The sequence below is a fragment of the Pterocles gutturalis genome, unplaced genomic scaffold (assembly GCF_000699245.1).
Source record: "Pterocles gutturalis isolate BGI_N339 unplaced genomic scaffold, ASM69924v1 scaffold15045, whole genome shotgun sequence".
NCBI classification, from domain to species: domain Eukaryota; kingdom Metazoa; phylum Chordata; class Aves; order Pterocliformes; family Pteroclidae; genus Pterocles; species Pterocles gutturalis.
In genome coordinates this window covers 63,671-70,424 of record NW_010141107.1, presented here as the reverse complement: position 1 = coordinate 70,424, position 6,754 = coordinate 63,671, and positions in this window count along the sequence as shown.

Genomic DNA, 6,754 nt, shown 5'->3' with positions numbered 1-6,754 from the left:
TGAGCCCCATGGTGGTGGTGGGCAGTTCCAGGGCACTGGCCTGTAAAAGGAGGCACCTTTTTTCTGTGGGAGCACTTGCTCCATCCTGCCCAGAGGCTCCTGCAGTTGGGCAGTGACCTCTCTCTTCCCAGATGCTCTCTGAAATGCAAGGGTTATGAAAATGCCATTACTTACAGAGATTAATTTTGATGAGGCACATGAGGAGTAGCATTTTACTAACTATCTGTAAACTATGTGTACAAAAATTTAACATCTCATGGATTATGGGTAAGGTGCTCTGTTGGTCTACCAAGGTTAAAGATTCTTTATCAAGCACAAGCAAAGATATAGGTCTGTAAGAAACTAGCCAGTTTTAAATGGCTATTGTAATTGGTATATTTTCTTTTCCATCAGTTGATGTAGTTCAGTATTTGGAAATCTGGAATTGGAGAGTTAGAGGGATGTTATTATTTCTGTTCTTTTCTTAAAATAGTGAAATTATGAAAGATAAATTGTTTTTTTTTCTGGAGCTCTTCTGGTCCATAAATTACAGACTGAAAACTGAATTGCATGTTTAGCGGCCAATGAGTAAAAGCCCAAACCAATTGTCAAAAAACCCTGCCCTTGTTTCTTATTCTAGAAGGTATAATCATGTGCTTTATGTGGCAGTTGAAAGGCTTGAGAGCAAAAAGAAGTGTAAGATATTTTATTAAAGCTGATGCACCCTCACCGCAGTATTGAGGATACTGGCCTGTACCTTAGACTCATGTTCTGTCATACACGTCTTGTCACAGCCAATATGGAAGCTGTTCATAACACTTTAAAAATGTACTTTTTGTTTGTTTGTTTATGAGTGCAAGCACAAAGATGTTTGTATTGACCACTCCTATGAATCCCTGGGATCTCCTAGCGGTGATCTTCCTCAGGAGACACCCATTTCATTGAGACTGTTGAAAAAGACTGAGAAATAGCTCTTGATCAGAGAGAGACAGGAATGACAAAGGATCTGTAGCATTCCTCTCATTATTTGTGCAGGGTGGGATCCAATCAGCTTTATCTCAGGTCCCCAGACAGTGATCCAGTCTGCCTGCTTTCCCAGACTCCTAATATGTTGGCACCTTCTTTCATGAGATTCTTCTGTCTTTGGTCTGAAAGCTCTTGGGTCTGTCTGCTCCCATGTGCAATGTGCTCTCAGACAGTCAGTGTGAGGCAGACACAGATACCTAGGTTCCATCTAGTCCTCCAGAAAAGCATAAAAGCTAGTTGCTAATAACATCTATTTGTTCATATTTGCACGCTTGCTTTCAGAAAGTTTGCAGAGAGCCTGATCTTGAAGGGAGTGATAATCTCCAGAACACCCAGCTGTTGGCATAAGGCTGAGCTGGCACTGAAGAGTTATGTTTCGATTTGCTTTTAGGATTAAACTTAAAATATCTTGGCAGCTCCCTCTCCTATTCATTGTTAGCTCTGCTGTAGATGAAAAGGACTTACAAAAATGTTGTAGGAAGAAAACAGAAAATTAGAAACTTCAAGTTAATGAGTGACTAAAAACATTAGTTTGGTTTTGGACTCCTCAGTTTTATCTTTATTTGTCTTTTACATGTGCCTGGGACTGTTCTGTGCTGTCCAAGCAAACTGGCATGGTGAAGCCCACGTCCTTACTCTTAAAGTCTCTTATAGACCCAGGCAGCATGGCAATGTCCAAATTACTCAGTGGGAATGGTTCTTGGCCCATGCTAATTTCCAAACTGTGCCCAGAAATTATTTTGGAAGAGTGATAGTTTGCCCAGGCCAAAGCCATCGCAGTCACAGTTCTAACAATTTAATGGGCTAGATGATCAAGTTTCAGGCCTGAGAACATTCCCTGGCACTGATTAATCTACACTTCTATCGATGCAGCCATGGAAGCTAAGGCTAAATAAATACTGTAATTGGAAAAAATAGCCCTATATAATTATTTCAATAAATTATTAGCCATGTTTTGTGTCTGTAAAGTATGGCATAGATTTCAGTCAATACAGTTTATGCTATAGCTCAGTTTTTGGAAAGTTTTGGACTTACATGTAAGGGAGATGGAATTTTCCCTATGTTATCCAAAATATACGTGTTCTCCAAGGAAACAAAAACTGGAATAGAAAAATCTACTTTCCATACCTCAGTTAAGAGCGATACAACCTCCTCCCCACAGACATTGTATCAAATCCACCAAAGATACTGTTCAAAGAATACTTTTTTTTTACACAAATAATGTATTGCAATGCTCCCACCATCAAAGAGAATGTGGGGTTTTTATTGTATACTCTTAAAAGAAAGCAACCAACCAAAGCAAAACCCTCTATATTTGGACTGAATCTTCTCTTCCTTTGCATAAAACCTTCCCTCTTAGCTGTCTTTTCATCACTCTCAGGTCCTAATACACATGCAAGCAAAATATTGAAATAAAAATTGTGCAAGAAAAGGCAGAGCTACAGTTTGCTCTGTAGGTTCAAGGCTGAGCAATTCTGATTCGCCTGAAATTAAAGGGAATTACTGGGTGTCCAGATTTTTTTTGACACCTCTGAAAATTTTCTAAACTTAGAGTGATGGCAATCTGCCTGTTTCTGTCCATTATGCACAAATACATTCATACATAATTAGCTAAGAAATAATCTTTTCCAGTTCTCAGAAGGATTGAATAAAACCCTTTACATCAATAAATAAAACCAAGCATACAACTACAATTTTGTCCAGAATTCTGCCACTTTCTGCCAGCCTACTGGTGTTTGTCCTCTGTGTATATCAGCAGAGCTCTAACCAGCAGATCTTTCCCACCTGCCCATTTCCAGTTAAAGAGAGTTACTCAAAGAAGCAGAGAGGGGGAATGCACTATTTAATATATATTAATAGATCAATATTACACATTAGTGGGAGGTATTGCATAGCTCTGTTCCAATGACAGTAGTTGAGGAAGTTCTTGGTATCAAAGGATATCAAATTAGTTAAACAGAATATTATTGCTATGTACTTTAAAGCAACTATTAATAGATGAAATATATATATACTTACACATATAGTATGTAAAAGTAGCTCTGTCTCTACCAGTATTGCTATAAGCAGTATAATCAAGTATAATCAAGGACTGGTAGCTATCCTATATACATACACAGTCTGCAGCGAGTACTATGAAAATATCAAGTATTTTATGAGCAGTCCATCAGGAATATTTTTATAGCTTTGAAGTATGTCTCATTTGCTTTTGCTATTAGAGAAGCTGATAATATCCAATGGGTGCTAATGCAGTGTGATATACTGTTGGATAAAAGTTTTTAAACATTTTTTAAATGTCTGTTTGGCACTTTATTCATATAAATGCCTTAGTAGACAGACAGATCACAGCACCTCTGTGGCATGAAAATCTAATTCAAATGGAAGGTTCTACCAATTCAACCTTTCAGCATCTCCAGGGTGTCTATACTTAAAAGCTGCGTGCTTTAGGTGTTGAGTTCTGTGGGTCTCTGGATACTCAATGTTATCTAATCTTTGTTATTTTTGTACTCTGGATCATCACTCATTCATTTTGATTTGGGATCACCAGACTGATTGCACATGCAGATGCATTTAGAAGAACAGACTGAATGCAGAAAGCTGGCCTTACTAGTGCAGCTGGCTTGCTTTTCAAAATCAGGTACATGAAGGAAAGTACTCGTTTGTCATGATTGTGCATGCAAATGTGTTAACTGTATTCACAGTGGTCACTTCCATGTCACAGCTCTGACTTTTTTCCTGCACCGCTATATGAAATTATAATAGCTGGTATGGATTAATCAATCACCTCCCTCCCCAGGGAACAGTGCTGCTTCCAGTCACAAGCACACTTGGACAAAAAGGATGTTTGTCTTCTCCCTCAAAGACCAAACCAGTAAAAGGACCAATTTCTTTTTTTAAGAGGAAGGAGGTGTAAAGGGTAGGAAAGCTGTGTGAGCCAAGAGAGCAGGGCCAAGGTGAGGGTGTTCCAATAATTGATGGAGGCAGATTAGACAGCTCTCTCACTGCCTTTAACAAGATACAGAGGTATCTGAAGGGAGGATCTTAGCATTCAGGGACAGACATAGCCTCCTAGTGTGATGTGGTGGTGTCACTCAGCAGCAACCTGCAGTAAGGTCATGCATGCCCAGAAGGTATGGTCAGGGAGCATCTGTCTCCAGGTGCTAAGGTATATTTGCTAAATTCACAACCTACTTTGATACTTTGAGAGAACTTGTCAGCATGCTCATATCCTGAGGTAAGCTGACCCTTTGAGACTCTCCACTAAATCACAGAGTTGCTGAGGCTGGGTGCCACCTCTGGAGATTGTGTAATCCAACCTCTCCTGCTCAGAGCAGTGTCAACTAGAGCAGGTTGCTTAGAACTGTGTCCACTTGGGCTTTGGCTGTCTCCAAGGATGGAGACTCCACAACCACTCTGGGAAACCTGTTCCAGTGTTTCATCACCCACAGAGTAAAAAAGTTTCTTCTTATGCTTGGATGGAATTTCCTGTATTTCAGTTTGTGGCTATTCCCTCTTGTCCTTTTCCTGGGCACTGCTGAGAAGAGTCTGTCTCCATTTTCTTTACTTCCCCCATCAGGTATTGATACACATTGATAAGGTACAACTGAGCAGGTTGTACAACTTGTGACAGATGCCTCAGTCTGTTAATAATCTTCATGGTCCTTTTCTGCACTCATTCTAGTATGTCCATGTCTCTCTCATACTGAGGAGCCAGCACTGGCTGGCTCATATGATGTTCTCTCTTTTCCTCCCTAATGACTTGCCCCTGGTTGCACTTCTCGTACTCTTCCTTTTTATGTCTGAGTTATATCAGGAACAACTTGTCCATCCATGCGGGCCTCTTGCTGCCTTTGCTTGATTTCCTGCTTGTTGGGATGAGCTGTTCTTAAGTTTGGAGTAGGTCATCCTTGAATAGCAGCCAGCTCTCCTGAACCTCACTGCTTTCCAGGACCGTATCCCATGAGATTCTTCCAAGCAGAAGTCTCCTTTTCCTGAAGTCTGGGGTTGCAATCCTGCTTTTTTCCCTGCTTCCTCCTCTCCAGGTTCTGAACTCCACCATGTCATTACCAGATAGGGGCAAGGCTGCCCCTGGCCTTCACATCCCTGACCAGTCCTTACTCGTTTGTAAATATAAGTTCAAGCAGAGCTTCTCTCCTTGTCAGCTCCTTGCTCACCCATGTCAGGAGGTTGTTGTTAATGCACTCCAGAACCCTCCTGGATTACTTGTGCCCTGATGTGTTGTCCTTCCAGAAGATACATTTGTGCCTCCCCCAGATCTTGGTGTAAAGTCTTTTACTACTTTGAAGTAGCGAAGCAGTTAAAGTACTCCGTGTGCACTGGGGCCTGTGAGTGCAAGGCTTCTTCCACTTGTCTGAAGAAGCCTCATCTACTTTTTATGTAGCAAACACCCACCACAACATTGCGTGTCTTGGTCTGGCCTCTACTACTGACATATAAACTCTTATCTGCCTCTTCAGGTGTCCCTAGGCAGACCTCCATGCATTCTTGCTGCATTCTCTCATAAAGAGCAGCTCCCCTTTCTGCCATCCTACTTGTGCTTCCTAAAAAGCCTGTATCCATCCATGGCAGCACTCCAGTCCTTTGAGCTATCTTACTATGTCTCTGCGATCCCAATGAGATCATTGCCCTATGACTGCACTCAAACCTCAACCTGTTTGTTCTCCATGCTGTGTGTGTTAGTGTACAGATACTTCAAAGAGTGCTAAGCATCCCAGAAAAAGGATGAGAGCTTTCCTTGTGCTGTCCTATGGGTGCTTCCTTATTTGTGTTCATATACTTGAAGTGGGCTGTATTTAGCCCTGTTATGTTGATGACGAGATTTCTCTTGTCCACATCACCTTGTTCACTTCACTTGTCTCACTGGTCCACTACTTTCTCACTTGGTTGTTGGTCCTCACCTCCCTCTCCTGTTGCTCCTAGTTTAAAGCTCTCATCATGAGTTGACTAGACTGCGGGCAAAAATGTTTTTGCCCTTATTAGTCAGGTGGATCCCATCTCTTCCAAGAAGTCCTTGATAGTGAAATATGCTTTCATGGTCATAAAAGCCAAATTTCTGTTGCCTTCACCAGATGGACAGCCAGCTGTTGACCTGTTGGATCCATCCACCCCTCCTCAGCCATTTCTCCTCACCAGCAGGATTGAGAACATGATTTGGGCTCCATGCCCTTGACCATCAACCCCTTTCCAGGATTCCAGAATCAAACTGAAACTTTGTTGTTGCTGTGAATATGATGGACAGCAGTTTTTTATGCATTTGCTTCTTACGGTACAAAAAACCATTTCTACTGCCCACTCCCATTCTGTCATTTCATTGCCATGCAACAGAGGAAATCAGCGTTGGAGTATGATGCTCTGTGAAAGAAGGGCAACACAGGCTTTGGCTGATCCTATGCTTGCTGTGCTAGCAGAGAAATTACAACCCTGTTAGTCCTCCCAACTGGATCTGTCACTGGAAGTCCTACCTAAAGGCTACACTTTTCCAGGCCTATGGAAGACTGTTGTCCTAGTTCAAGACATGGTGTCCTGTTTGTGTGGTATTTGCTTTTCCTCTAGAGAAAAAGAGTTACTGAAGCATTTTTTCTTACACTTGTGTGATAGAAATAAATATTTTTGGATGCAGGAATCTAACCTTTCCCTAACCCTTATGTGTTCATGTCCAGACTTCCTTGGGTTTGACAGAGTTATCAGAAAGCAAACAAGCTGATGGATGAGCTTTATTCATTGACCT